We start from the raw sequence: 16,829 nt of genomic DNA, 5'->3' as shown, positions 1-16,829 counted from the left end.
AACTTTGACATCATTCCAACCTCTTAACACATAGAGCCTGTTTAATAGGCTACTTGATATTCATATACACGAAATACAGCTGCATCACGGCCAGACTACAATTATAAGTCATTACTTTCTGAAAGAAATAAAATGTATAAATCGTACAATTCGTAGTTTCCTTCCCTTTCTGCTTCGTTCCGGCAAAGGAATCGGGACTATGCAGTAAATTATCACGCTCTATTCTGAACCAACCGACCTCTGCATGTGATCAACGTAGACTGACTGCTGCATAAAAAGATGTCTACATTGCGTTGTGATGCCAAGTGCAAAGCAACGTGCTTCATATGGATAGAAGTCCCTTTCATATGGATAGAGGTAGAGATAAAATTTAATATTCAAAATGCTAGTAATATCAAAGAAGGCAGGTTTATCAGTGTACCAATGAGCATCACATTCAAAACTGAGTTCAGTATCGATCAAAGAGATGAAGTGCTAAACCAAATCCATCAGCAGTCTGTTAGAGTTGCCAGTGCAGCAGTCAGTAAAGTCAAGTCAAGCCAACATCAACCAAAAGCTTGGAGTTTATCAGTTTTTTCTGATAAACTCTGCCTCAGCCGGTCAACGATTTTGGATACTTCTGATGACGGATTTCAGGGATAGATTGATCTTGGGTGAAAGTGACAAACTAGGCACTGTCCGGTGGCGGAAGCATCAGGATGCAGCTGCACATTGAAGATCTGCATTAGCTTTCTTGGGTTACTCCATATCTGAAGGGAGATGTATTTTGAAGACAACTAATTAGAAATTAGGACGAAAATTTTCCTGTAAAGAACAAAGATAGGAATGGGAATTTTGCGGACCTTCGATGACAAAATCATTGTAAATTCAGTCAGAGAACAACAGTGAGCACAGGTAAATGTTTCGGTACAGCAGGCATATCGGAATATTAAGGAAGCAGGGTTGCAACGTAATTGGGAGTCAGTAGGTCTGAAAGTGGCCAGGAAATCTCCTTGCTGACAAGGATTATGGAAAATCTTAAGGCACTCTTTTCCAATATTATAAAATAGCAATTGATGGAAAATGTTCAAAACCACACAAGATTAATAGAAGGAGGAAATATTGGGAACTTTGCATCAATATTTACCAATCTGATTGACGTGGGCATCACGTTCACAGAGGCAAGATTGCTGATTTTCTGAGACACGAGATTATCACAAGTGAGAAGGACTTAACAAATTTCATCATCATAAGTCTGTTTAGGTTGTCCACTATCAATTACAAGTTCCTCAAAATCACAGCTCCAACTGCAACAATGTAAAAAAAAATTCTCAAGGAAAAAAATCTCCTTTACTTGCAACGACAATGCAACAGACAGCTGATTTATTCCAGGTCCTAAGCAGGTACAACTTGTCACCATTTACAGTGTACCTACTTGCCAATGACAGATTTATGGATACCAGTTCAGCACAACTGAAGGAAAAGCAGCAGAGTTTCTACTTGTAACAAATAATGGTTGCAGAGGCCACAGTAGGCAGTGATATCTGCAAAGACAGGATACCTGATTGCAGAATAGTTCATGCTCAAAAGATTTACAAAAAACATGGACAAGAATTTGGGAGAGACCGACATACCTGATACTGTTGATCTACTGCTAATTTCTAAAGATGCAGGTTCATTGAGATAAGTGTAGGTGATGGCATATGTGATGGGATAAGAAGGAGATCTGTTACTGACGGGAAACTCTTGTTGATTTTAGCCAAAATGGGACATGAAGGGAAAGGAAAACTGATCGGCAGGCCACATATCAGTGACCTACCAGAGTCTCATACGCACGTTGATGCGATACGTTCTGATATGATATTTTCTTCCAGGTTATGCTCTACTAAGTCAGAAGATGAGTAGCACCAGAATTTCTATTGATTGTTTATTTTTCTCTTCTTTCTCATCTTCAGTCAGTACCTGCAAAACCGAATGGTTTGACCGTGATAACCCATCCGGACAGGGAGATTTCGAAGTTCTTAACCTATTACGAAACGAATTTCCCAACCGCATCTGCGTTCATCCAATCGACTGTGAAGTGGAGACAACTTCAGGGGTTCCAGCCTCACAAACCGGACAGAATATTCAACCGTACGTTACAAAGCTGCTCATACTCTTTCACAAGTATCATTTCATTCCAGACAACATCAATAGATTGAGCAATGACTTCATCACAATTTCTTGCACTGTTTTTTCAACAGGTGCAATGTAGCTTCTGGATTCTTTTGTGAGAACAAATTACAACATAATCACAGCTGCCACGATTACAGAATAAGATTCACCTGCCCTGAAACCTTCTGTAAGTATGACATAAGTTGATCCTTGTTTTTTGTCATATACTTTAGAAATAGCTTTGAGGGTCAGCAGATTTTATGTCGATCATTCACTCTGCAACTTCCTTGGGACTGCTAGACATCCTGATGTCCTTTGTACAAACCTTCCAGTCAAATCAACGTTCAACATCCCTGATTTGACAGTGCTTTCTGAGCAGGAATACCTAACCTCCATTTTGGTGTGTGGTTCCTGAGCTGACGGTTCAGCTGACTGTGGGATGTCTGGAATCCACTGCAGTTAGGCAGGATGACGGTGGATCTTCTCCACTGGTCAGTTCGTATCAAGGTATGACTAAATCAATTCTTTTCTTTTTACTTTTAGGTGCTGCAGCTACAGCAGTTCCCGGTAAGTATCAACATGCTATTCGAAATAATGCAAACTTTGACATCATTCCAACCTCTTAACACATAGAGCCTGTTTAATAGGCTACTTGATATTCATATACACGAAATACAGCTGCATCACGGCCAGACTACAATTATAAGTCATTACTTTCTGAAAGAAATAAAATGTATAAATCGTACAATTCGTAGTTTCCTTCCCTTTCTGCTTCGTTCCGGCAAAGGAATCGGGACTATGCAGTAAATTATCACGCTCTATTCTGAACCAACCGACCTCTGCATGTGATCAACGTAGACTGACTGCTGCATAAAAAGATGTCTACATTGCGTTGTGATGCCAAGTGCAAAGCAACGTGCTTCATATGGATAGAAGTCCCTTTCATATGGATAGAGGTAGAGATAAAATTTAATATTCAAAATGCTAGTAATATCAAAGAAGGCAGGTTTATCAGTGTACCAATGAGCATCACATTCAAAACTGAGTTCAGTATCGATCAAAGAGATGAAGTGCTAAACCAAATCCATCAGCAGTCTGTTAGAGTTGCCAGTGCAGCAGTCAGTAAAGTCAAGTCAAGCCAACATCAACCAAAAGCTTGGAGTTTATCAGTTTTTTCTGATAAACTCTGCCTCAGCCGGTCAACGATTTTGGATACTTCTGATGACGGATTTCAGGGATAGATTGATCTTGGGTGAAAGTGACAAACTAGGCACTGTCCGGTGGCGGAAGCATCAGGATGCAGCTGCACATTGAAGATCTGCATTAGCTTTCTTGGGTTACTCCATATCTGAAGGGAGATGTATTTTGAAGACAACTAATTAGAAATTAGGACGAAAATTTTCCTGTAAAGAACAAAGATAGGAATGGGAATTTTGCGGACCTTCGATGACAAAATCATTGTAAATTCAGTCAGAGAACAACAGTGAGCACAGGTAAATGTTTCGGTACAGCAGGCATATCGGAATATTAAGGAAGCAGGGTTGCAACGTAATTGGGAGTCAGTAGGTCTGAAAGTGGCCAGGAAATCTCCTTGCTGACAAGGATTATGGAAAATCTTAAGGCACTCTTTTCCAATATTATAAAATAGCAATTGATGGAAAATGTTCAAAACCACACAAGATTAATAGAAGGAGGAAATATTGGGAACTTTGCATCAATATTTACCAATCTGATTGACGTGGGCATCACGTTCACAGAGGCAAGATTGCTGATTTTCTGAGACACGAGATTATCACAAGTGAGAAGGACTTAACAAATTTCATCATCATAAGTCTGTTTAGGTTGTCCACTATCAATTACAAGTTCCTCAAAATCACAGCTCCAACTGCAACAATGTAAAAAAAAATTCTCAAGGAAAAAAATCTCCTTTACTTGCAACGACAATGCAACAGACAGCTGATTTATTCCAGGTCCTAAGCAGGTACAACTTGTCACCATTTACAGTGTACCTACTTGCCAATGACAGATTTATGGATACCAGTTCAGCACAACTGAAGGAAAAGCAGCAGAGTTTCTACTTGTAACAAATAATGGTTGCAGAGGCCACAGTAGGCAGTGATATCTGCAAAGACAGGATACCTGATTGCAGAATAGTTCATGCTCAAAAGATTTACAAAAAACATGGACAAGAATTTGGGAGAGACCGACATACCTGATACTGTTGATCTACTGCTAATTTCTAAAGATGCAGGTTCATTGAGATAAGTGTAGGTGATGGCATATGTGATGGGATAAGAAGGAGATCTGTTACTGACGGGAAACTCTTGTTGATTTTAGCCAAAATGGGACATGAAGGGAAAGGAAAACTGATCGGCAGGCCACATATCAGTGACCTACCAGAGTCTCATACGCACGTTGATGCGATACGTTCTGATATGATATTTTCTTCCAGGTTATGCTCTACTAAGTCAGAAGATGAGTAGCACCAGAATTTCTATTGATTGTTTATTTTTCTCTTCTTTCTCATCTTCAGTCAGTACCTGCAAAACCGAATGGTTTGACCGTGATAACCCATCCGGACAGGGAGATTTCGAAGTTCTTAACCTATTACGAAACGAATTTCCCAACCGCATCTGCGTTCATCCAATCGACTGTGAAGTGGAGACAACTTCAGGGGTTCCAGCTTCACAAACCGGACAGAATATTCAACCGTACGTTACAAAGCTGCTCATACTCTTTCACAAGTATCATTTCATTCCAGACAACATCAATAGATTGAGCAATGACTTCATCACAATTTCTTGCACTGTTTTTTCAACAGGTGCAATGTAGCTTCTGGATTCTTTTGTGAGAACAAATTACAACATAATCACAGCTGCCACGATTACAGAATAAGATTCACCTGCCCTGAAACCTTCTGTAAGTATGACATAAGTTGATCCTTGTTTTTTGTCATATACTTTAGAAATAGCTTTGAGGGTCAGCAGATTTTATGTCGATCATTCACTCTGCAACTTCCTTGGGACTGCTAGACATCCTGATGTCCTTTGTACAAACCTTCCAGTCAAATCAACGTTCAACATCCCTGATTTGACAGTGCTTTCCGAGCAGGAATACCTAACCTCCATTTTGGTGTGTGGTTCCTGAGCTGACGGTTCAGCTGACTGTGGGATGTCTGGAATCCACTGCAGTTAGGCAGGATGACGGTGGATCTTCTCCACTGGTCAGTTCGTATCAAGCTATGACTAAATCAATTCTTTTCTTTTTACTTTTAGGTGCTGCAGCTACAGCAGTTCCCGGTAAGTATCAACATGCTATTCGAAATAATGCAAACTTTGACATCATTCCAACCTCTTAACACATAGAGCCTGTTTAATAGGCTACTTGATATTCATATACACGAAATACAGCTGCATCACGGCCAGACTACAATTATAAGTCATTACTTTCTGAAAGAAATAAAATGTATAAATCGTATAATTCGTAGTTTCCTTCCCTTTCTGCTTCGTTCCGGCAAAGGAATCGGGACTATGCAGTAAATTATCACGCTCTATTCTTAACCAACCGACCTCTGCATGTAATCAACGTAGACTGACTGCTGCATAAAAAGATGTCTACATTGCGTTGTGATGCCAAGTGCAAAGCAACGTGCTTCATATGGATAGAAGTCCCTTTCATATGGATAGAGGTAGAGATAAAATTTAACATTCAAAATGGTAGTAATATCAAAGAAGGCAGGTTTATCAGTGTACCAATGAGCATCACATTCGAAACTGAGTTCAGTATCGATCAAAGAGATGAAGTGCTAAACCAAATCCATCAGCAGTCTGTTAGAGGTGCCAGTGCAGCAGTCAGTAAAGTCAAGTCAAGTCAACATCAACCAAAAGCTTGGAGTTTATCAGTTTTTTCTGATAAACTCTGCCTCAGCCGGTCAACGATTTTGGATACTTCTGATGACGGATTTCAGGGATAGATTGATCTTGGGTGAAAGTGACAAACTAGGCGCTGTCCGGTGGCTGAAGCATCAGGATGCAGCTGCACATTGAAGATCTGCATTGGGTTACTCCATATCTGAAGGGGACATGTTTTTTGAAGACAACTAATTAAAAATTAGGACAAAAATTATCCTGTAAAGAACAAAGATAGGAATGGGAATTTTGCGGACCTTCGATGACAAAATCATTGTAAATTCAGTCAGAGAACAACAGTGAGCACAGGCAAATGTTTCGGTACAGCAGGCATATCGGAATATTAAGGAAGCAGGGTTGCAACATAATTGGGAGTCAGTAGGTCTGAAAGTGGCCAGGAAATCTCCTTGCTGACAAGGATTATGGAAAATCTTAAGGCACTCTTTTCCAATATTATAAAATAGCAATTGATGGAAAATGTTCAAAACCACACAAGATTAATAGAAGGAGGAAATATTGGGAACTTTGCATCAATATTTACCAATCTGATTGACGTGGGCATCACGTTCACAGAGGCAAGATTGCTGATTTTCTGAGAGGAGATTATCACAACTGAGAAGGTCTTAACAAATTTCATCATCTGTTTAGGTTGTCCACTATCAAATACAAGTTCCTCAAAATCACAGCTCCAACTGCAACAATGTAAAAAAAACATCCTCAAGGAAAAAAATCTCCTTTACTTGCAACGACAATGCAACAGACAGCTGATTTATTCTAGGTCCTAAGCAGCTACAACTTGTCACCATTTACAGTGTACCTACTTGCCAATGACAGATTTATGGATATCAGTTCAGCACAACTGAAGGAAAAGCAGCAGAGTTTCTACTTGTAACAAATAATGGTTGCAGAGGCCACAGTAGGCAGTGATATCTGCAAAGACAGGATACCTGATTGCAGAATAGTTCATGCTCAAAAGATTTACAAAAAACATGGACAAGAATTTGGGAGAGACCGACATACCTGATACTGTTGATCTACTGCTAATTTCTAAAGATGCAGGTTCATTGAGATAAGTGTAGGTGATGGCATATGTGATGGGATAAGAAGGAGATCTGTTACTGACGGGAAACTCTTGTTGATTTTAGCCAAAATGGGACATGAAGGGAAAGGAAAACTGATCGGCAGGCCACATATCAGTGACCTACCAGAGTCTCATACGCACGTTGATGCGATACGTTCTGATATGATATTTTCTTCCAGGTTATGCTCTACTAAGTCAGAAGATGAGTAGCACCAGAATTTCTATTGATTGTTTATTTTTCTCTTCTTTCTCATCTTCAGTCAGTACCTGCAAAACCGAATGGTTTGACCGTGATAACCCATCCGGACAGGGAGATTTCGAAGTTCTTAACCTATTACGAAACGAATTTCCCAACCGCATCTGCGTTCATCCAATCGACTGTGAAGTGGAGACAACTTCAGGGGTTCCAGCTTCACAAACCGGACAGAATATTCAACCGTACGTTACAAAGCTGCTCATACTCTTTCACAAGTATCATTTCATTCCAGACAACATCAATAGATTGAGCAATGACTTCATCACAATTTCTTGCACTGTTTTTTCAACAGGTGCAATGTAGCTTCTGGATTCTTTTGTGAGAACAAATTACAACATAATCACAGCTGCCACGATTACAGAATAAGATTCACCTGCCCTGAAACCTTCTGTAAGTATGACATAAGTTGATCCTTGTTTTTTGTCATATACTTTAGAAATAGCTTTGAGGGTCAGCAGATTTTATGTCGATCATTCACTCTGCAACTTCCTTGGGACTGCTAGACATCCTGATGTCCTTTGTACAAACCTTCCAGTCAAATCAACGTTCAACATCCCTGATTTGACAGTGCTTTCCGAGCAGGAATACCTAACCTCCATTTTGGTGTGTGGTTCCTGAGCTGACGGTTCAGCTGACTGTGGGATGTCTGGAATCCACTGCAGTTAGGCAGGATGACGGTGGATCTTCTCCACTGGTCAGTTCGTATCAAGCTATGACTAAATCAATTCTTTTCTTTTTACTTTTAGGTGCTGCAGCTACAGCAGTTCCCGGTAAGTATCAACATGCTATTCGAAATAATGCAAACTTTGACATCATTCCAACCTCTTAACACATAGAGCCTGTTTAATAGGCTACTTGATATTCATATACACGAAATACAGCTGCATCACGGCCAGACTACAATTATAAGTCATTACTTTCTGAAAGAAATAAAATGTATAAATCGTATAATTCGTAGTTTCCTTCCCTTTCTGCTTCGTTCCGGCAAAGGAATCGGGACTATGCAGTAAATTATCACGCTCTATTCTTAACCAACCGACCTCTGCATGTAATCAACGTAGACTGACTGCTGCATAAAAAGATGTCTACATTGCGTTGTGATGCCAAGTGCAAAGCAACGTGCTTCATATGGATAGAAGTCCCTTTCATATGGATAGAGGTAGAGATAAAATTTAACATTCAAAATGGTAGTAATATCAAAGAAGGCAGGTTTATCAGTGTACCAATGAGCATCACATTCGAAACTGAGTTCAGTATCGATCAAAGAGATGAAGTGCTAAACCAAATCCATCAGCAGTCTGTTAGAGGTGCCAGTGCAGCAGTCAGTAAAGTCAAGTCAAGTCAACATCAACCAAAAGCTTGGAGTTTATCAGTTTTTTCTGATAAACTCTGCCTCAGCCGGTCAACGATTTTGGATACTTCTGATGACGGATTTCAGGGATAGATTGATCTTGGGTGAAAGTGACAAACTAGGCGCTGTCCGGTGGCTGAAGCATCAGGATGCAGCTGCACATTGAAGATCTGCATTGGGTTACTCCATATCTGAAGGGGACATGTTTTTTGAAGACAACTAATTAAAAATTAGGACAAAAATTATCCTGTAAAGAACAAAGATAGGAATGGGAATTTTGCGGACCTTCGATGACAAAATCATTGTAAATTCAGTCAGAGAACAACAGTGAGCACAGGCAAATGTTTCGGTACAGCAGGCATATCGGAATATTAAGGAAGCAGGGTTGCAACATAATTGGGAGTCAGTAGGTCTGAAAGTGGCCAGGAAATCTCCTTGCTGACAAGGATTATGGAAAATCTTAAGGCACTCTTTTCCAATATTATAAAATAGCAATTGATGGAAAATGTTCAAAACCACACAAGATTAATAGAAGGAGGAAATATTGGGAACTTTGCATCAATATTTACCAATCTGATTGACGTGGGCATCACGTTCACAGAGGCAAGATTGCTGATTTTCTGAGAGGAGATTATCACAACTGAGAAGGTCTTAACAAATTTCATCATCTGTTTAGGTTGTCCACTATCAAATACAAGTTCCTCAAAATCACAGCTCCAACTGCAACAATGTAAAAAAAACATCCTCAAGGAAAAAAATCTCCTTTACTTGCAACGACAATGCAACAGACAGCTGATTTATTCTAGGTCCTAAGCAGCTACAACTTGTCACCATTTACAGTGTACCTACTTGCCAATGACAGATTTATGGATATCAGTTCAGCACAACTGAAGGAAAAGCAGCAGAGTTTCTACTTGTAACAAATAATGGTTGCAGAGGCCACAGTAGGCAGTGATATCTGCAAAGACAGGATACCTGATTGCAGAATAGTTCATGCTCAAAAGATTTACAAAAAACATGGACAAGAATTTGGGAGAGACCGACATACCTGATACTGTTGATCTACTGCTAATTTCTAAAGATGCAGGTTCATTGAGATAAGTGTAGGTGATGGCATATGTGATGGGATAAGAAGGAGATCTGTTACTGACGGGAAACTCTTGTTGATTTTAGCCAAAATGGGACATGAAGGGAAAGGAAAACTGATCGGCAGGCCACATATCAGTGACCTACCAGAGTCTCATACGCACGTTGATGCGATACGTTCTGATATGATATTTTCTTCCAGGTTATGCTCTACTAAGTCAGAAGATGAGTAGCACCAGAATTTCTATTGATTGTTTATTTTTCTCTTCTTTCTCATCTTCAGTCAGTACCTGCAAAACCGAATGGTTTGACCGTGATAACCCATCCGGACAGGGAGATTTCGAAGTTCTTAACCTATTACGAAACGAATTTCCCAACCGCATCTGCGTTCATCCAATCGACTGTGAAGTGGAGACAACTTCAGGGGTTCCAGCTTCACAAACCGGACAGAATATTCAACCGTACGTTACAAAGCTGCTCATACTCTTTCACAAGTATCATTTCATTCCAGACAACATCAATAGATTGAGCAATGACTTCATCACAATTTCTTGCACTGTTTTTTCAACAGGTGCAATGTAGCTTCTGGATTCTTTTGTGAGAACAAATTACAACATAATCACAGCTGCCACGATTACAGAATAAGATTCACCTGCCCTGAAACCTTCTGTAAGTATGACATAAGTTGATCCTTGTTTTTTGTCATATACTTTAGAAATAGCTTTGAGGGTCAGCAGATTTTATGTCGATCATTCACTCTGCAACTTCCTTGGGACTGCTAGACATCCTGATGTCCTTTGTACAAACCTTCCAGTCAAATCAACGTTCAACATCCCTGATTTGACAGTGCTTTCCGAGCAGGAATACCTAACCTCCATTTTGGTGTGTGGTTCCTGAGCTGACGGTTCAGCTGACTGTGGGATGTCTGGAATCCACTGCAGTTAGGCAGGATGACGGTGGATCTTCTCCACTGGTCAGTTCGTATCAAGCTATGACTAAATCAATTCTTTTCTTTTTACTTTTAGGTGCTGCAGCTACAGCAGTTCCCGGTAAGTATCAACATGCTATTCGAAATAATGCAAACTTTGACATCATTCCAACCTCTTAACACATAGAGCCTGTTTAATAGGCTACTTGATATTCATATACACGAAATACAGCTGCATCACGGCCAGACTACAATTATAAGTCATTACTTTCTGAAAGAAATAAAATGTATAAATCGTATAATTCGTAGTTTCCTTCCCTTTCTGCTTCGTTCCGGCAAAGGAATCGGGACTATGCAGTAAATTATCACGCTCTATTCTTAACCAACCGACCTCTGCATGTAATCAACGTAGACTGACTGCTGCATAAAAAGATGTCTACATTGCGTTGTGATGCCAAGTGCAAAGCAACGTGCTTCATATGGATAGAAGTCCCTTTCATATGGATAGAGGTAGAGATAAAATTTAATATTCAAAATGCTAGTAATATCAAAGAAGGCAGGTTTATCAGTGTACCAATGAGCATCACATTCAAAACTGAGTTCAGTATCGATCAAAGAGATGAAGTGCTAAACCAAATCCATCAGCAGTCTGTTAGAGTTGCCAGTGCAGCAGTCAGTAAAGTCAAGTCAAGCCAACATCAACCAAAAGCTTGGAGTTTATCAGTTTTTTCTGATAAACTCTGCCTCAGCCGGTCAACGATTTTGGATACTTCTGATGACGGATTTCAGGGATAGATTGATCTTGGGTGAAAGTGACAAACTAGGCACTGTCCGGTGGCGGAAGCATCAGGATGCAGCTGCACATTGAAGATCTGCATTAGCTTTCTTGGGTTACTCCATATCTGAAGGGAGATGTATTTTGAAGACAACTAATTAGAAATTAGGACGAAAATTTTCCTGTAAAGAACAAAGATAGGAATGGGAATTTTGCGGACCTTCGATGACAAAATCATTGTAAATTCAGTCAGAGAACAACAGTGAGCACAGGTAAATGTTTCGGTACAGCAGGAATATCGGAATATTAAGGAAGCAGGGTTGCAACGTAATTGGGAGTCAGTAGGTCTGAAAGTGGCCAGGAAATCTCCTTGCTGACAAGGATTATGGAAAATCTTAAGGCACTCTTTTCCAATATTATAAAATAGCAATTGATGGAAAATGTTCAAAACCACACAAGATTAATAGAAGGAGGAAATATTGGGAACTTTGCATCAATATTTACCAATCTGATTGACGTGGGCATCACGTTCACAGAGGCAAGATTGCTGATTTTCTGAGACACGAGATTATCACAAGTGAGAAGGACTTAACAAATTTCATCATCATAAGTCTGTTTAGGTTGTCCACTATCAATTACAAGTTCCTCAAAATCACAGCTCCAACTGCAACAATGTAAAAAAAAATTCTCAAGGAAAAAAATCTCCTTTACTTGCAACGACAATGCAACAGACAGCTGATTTATTCCAGGTCCTAAGCAGGTACAACTTGTCACCATTTACAGTGTACCTACTTGCCAATGACAGATTTATGGATACCAGTTCAGCACAACTGAAGGAAAAGCAGCAGAGTTTCTACTTGTAACAAATAATGGTTGCAGAGGCCACAGTAGGCAGTGATATCTGCAAAGACAGGATACCTGATTGCAGAATAGTTCATGCTCAAAAGATTTACAAAAAACATGGACAAGAATTTGGGAGAGACCGACATACCTGATACTGTTGATCTACTGCTAATTTCTAAAGATGCAGGTTCATTGAGATAAGTGTAGGTGATGGCATATGTGATGGGATAAGAAGGAGATCTGTTACTGACGGGAAACTCTTGTTGATTTTAGCCAAAATGGGACATGAAGGGAAAGGAAAACTGATCGGCAGGCCACATATCAGTGACCTACCAGAGTCTCATACGCACGTTGATGCGATACGTTCTGATATGATATTTTCTTCCAGGTTATGCTCTACTAAGTCAGAAGATGAGTAGCACCAGAATTTCTATTGATTGTTTATTTTTCTCTTCTTTCTCATCTTCAGTCAGTACCTGCAAAACCGAATGGTTTGACCGTGATAACCCATCCGGACAGGGAGATTTCGAAGTTCTTAACCTATTACGAAACGAATTTCCCAACCGCATCTGCGTTCATCCAATCGACTGTGAAGTGGAGACAACTTCAGGGGTTCCAGCTTCACAAACCGGACAGAATATTCAACCGTACGTTACAAAGCTGCTCATACTCTTTCACAAGTATCATTTCATTCCAGACAACATCAATAGATTGAGCAATGACTTCATCACAATTTCTTGCACTGTTTTTTCAACAGGTGCAATGTAGCTTCTGGATTCTTTTGTGAGAACAAATTACAACATAATCACAGCTGCCACGATTACAGAATAAGATTCACCTGCCCTGAAACCTTCTGTAAGTATGACATAAGTTGATCCTTGTTTTTTGTCATATACTTTAGAAATAGCTTTGAGGGTCAGCAGATTTTATGTCGATCATTCACTCTGCAACTTCCTTGGGACTGCTAGACATCCTGATGTCCTTTGTACAAACCTTCCAGTCAAATCAACGTTCAACATCCCTGATTTGACAGTGCTTTCCGAGCAGGAATACCTAACCTCCATTTTGGTGTGTGGTTCCTGAGCTGACGGTTCAGCTGACTGTGGGATGTCTGGAATCCACTGCAGTTAGGCAGGATGACGGTGGATCTTCTCCACTGGTCAGTTCGTATCAAGCTATGACTAAATCAATTCTTTTCTTTTTACTTTTAGGTGCTGCAACTACAGCAGTTCCCGGTAAGTATCAACATGCTATTCGAAATAATGCAAAATTTGACAACATTCCAACCTCCTAACACATAGAGTCTGTTTAATAGGCTACTTGATGTTCATATACACGAAATACAGCTGCATCACGGCCAGACTACAATCATAAGTCATTACTTTCTGAAAGAAATAAAATGTATAAATCTTACAATTCGTAGTTTCCTTCCCTTTCTGCTTCGTTCCGGCAAAGGAATCGGGACTATGCAGTAAATTATCACGCTCTATTCTTAACCAACCGACCTCTGCATGTAATCAACGTAGACTGACTGCTGCATAAAAAGATGTCTACATTGCGTTGTGATGCCAAGTGCAAAGCAACGTGCTTCATATGGATAGAAGTCCCTTTCATATGGATAGAGGTAGAGATAAAATTTAATATTCAAAATGCTAGTAATATCAAAGAAGGCAGGTTTATCAGTGTACCAATGAGCATCACATTCAAAACTGAGTTCAGTATCGATCAAAGAGATGAAGTGCTAAACCAAATCCATCAGCAGTCTGTTAGAGTTGCCAGTGCAGCAGTCAGTAAAGTCAAGTCAAGCCAACATCAACCAAAAGCTTGGAGTTTATCAGTTTTTTCTGATAAACTCTGCCTCAGCCGGTCAACGATTTTGGATACTTCTGATGACGGATTTCAGGGATAGATTGATCTTGGGTGAAAGTGACAAACTAGGCACTGTCCGGTGGCGGAAGCATCAGGATGCAGCTGCACATTGAAGATCTGCATTAGCTTTCTTGGGTTACTCCATATCTGAAGGGAGATGTATTTTGAAGACAACTAATTAGAAATTAGGACGAAAATTTTCCTGTAAAGAACAAAGATAGGAATGGGAATTTTGCGGACCTTCGATGACAAAATCATTGTAAATTCAGTCAGAGAACAACAGTGAGCACAGGTAAATGTTTCGGTACAGCAGGAATATCGGAATATTAAGGAAGCAGGGTTGCAACGTAATTGGGAGTCAGTAGGTCTGAAAGTGGCCAGGAAATCTCCTTGCTGACAAGGATTATGGAAAATCTTAAGGCACTCTTTTCCAATATTATAAAATAGCAATTGATGGAAAATGTTCAAAACCACACAAGATTAATAGAAGGAGGAAATATTGGGAACTTTGCATCAATATTTACCAATCTGATTGACGTGGGCATCACGTTCACAGAGGCAAGATTGCTGATTTTCTGAGACACGAGATTATCACAAGTGAGAAGGACTTAACAAATTTCATCATCATAAGTCTGTTTAGGTTGTCCACTATCAATTACAAGTTCCTCAAAATCACAGCTCCAACTGCAACAATGTAAAAAAAAATTCTCAAGGAAAAAAATCTCCTTTACTTGCAACGACAATGCAACAGACAGCTGATTTATTCCAGGTCCTAAGCAGGTACAACTTGTCACCATTTACAGTGTACCTACTTGCCAATGACAGATTTATGGATACCAGTTCAGCACAACTGAAGGAAAAGCAGCAGAGTTTCTACTTGTAACAAATAATGGTTGCAGAGGCCACAGTAGGCAGTGATATCTGCAAAGACAGGATACCTGATTGCAGAATAGTTCATGCTCAAAAGATTTACAAAAAACATGGACAAGAATTTGGGAGAGACCGACATACCTGATACTGTTGATCTACTGCTAATTTCTAAAGATGCAGGTTCATTGAGATAAGTGTAGGTGATGGCATATGTGATGGGATAAGAAGGAGATCTGTTACTGACGGGAAACTCTTGTTGATTTTAGCCAAAATGGGACATGAAGGGAAAGGAAAACTGATCGGCAGGCCACATATCAGTGACCTACCAGAGTCTCATACGCACGTTGATGCGATACGTTCTGATATGATATTTTCTTCCAGGTTATGCTCTACTAAGTCAGAAGATGAGTAGCACCAGAATTTCTATTGATTGTTTATTTTTCTCTTCTTTCTCATCTTCAGTCAGTACCTGCAAAACCGAATGGTTTGACCGTGATAACCCATCCGGACAGGGAGATTTCGAAGTTCTTAACCTATTACGAAACGAATTTCCCAACCGCATCTGCGTTCATCCAATCGACTGTGAAGTGGAGACAACTTCAGGGGTTCCAGCTTCACAAACCGGACAGAATATTCAACCGTACGTTACAAAGCTGCTCATACTCTTTCACAAGTATCATTTCATTCCAGACAACATCAATAGATTGAGCAATGACTTCATCACAATTTCTTGCACTGTTTTTTCAACAGGTGCAATGTAGCTTCTGGATTCTTTTGTGAGAACAAATTACAACATAATCACAGCTGCCACGATTACAGAATAAGATTCACCTGCCCTGAAACCTTCTGTAAGTATGACATAAGTTGATCCTTGTTTTTTGTCATATACTTTAGAAATAGCTTTGAGGGTCAGCAGATTTTATGTCGATCATTCACTCTGCAACTTCCTTGGGACTGCTAGACATCCTGATGTCCTTTGTACAAACCTTCCAGTCAAATCAACGTTCAACATCCCTGATTTGACAGTGCTTTCCGAGCAGGAATACCTAACCTCCATTTTGGTGTGTGGTTCCTGAGCTGACGGTTCAGCTGACTGTGGGATGTCTGGAATCCACTGCAGTTAGGCAGGATGACGGTGGATCTTCTCCACTGGTCAGTTCGTATCAAGCTATGACTAAATCAATTCTTTTCTTTTTACTTTTAGGTGCTGCAGCTACAGCAGTTCCCGGTAAGTATCAACATGCTATTCGAAATAATGCAAACTTTGACATCATTCCAACCTCTTAACACATAGAGCCTGTTTAATAGGCTACTTGATATTCATATACACGAAATACAGCTGCATCACGGCCAGACTACAATTATAAGTCATTACTTTCTGAAAGAAATAAAATGTATAAATCGTATAATTCGTAGTTTCCTTCCCTTTCTGCTTCGTTCCGGCAAAGGAATCGGGACTATGCAGTAAATTATCACGCTCTATTCTTAACCAACCGACCTCTGCATGTAATCAACGTAGACTGACTGCTGCATAAAAAGATGTCTACATTGCGTTGTGATGCCAAGTGCAAAGCAACGTGCTTCATATGGATAGAAGTCCCTTTCATATGGATAGAGGTAGAGATAAAATTTAATATTCAAAATGCTAGTAATATCAAAGAAGGCAGGTTTATCAGTGTACCAATGAGCATCACATTCAAAACTGAGTTCAGTATCGATCAAAGAGATG

Source organism: Hemitrygon akajei, chromosome 29, assembly GCF_048418815.1.
Source record: "Hemitrygon akajei chromosome 29, sHemAka1.3, whole genome shotgun sequence".
NCBI classification, from domain to species: Eukaryota; Metazoa; Chordata; class Chondrichthyes; order Myliobatiformes; family Dasyatidae; genus Hemitrygon; species Hemitrygon akajei.
Note: the sequence above shows the minus strand (reverse complement) of the source record.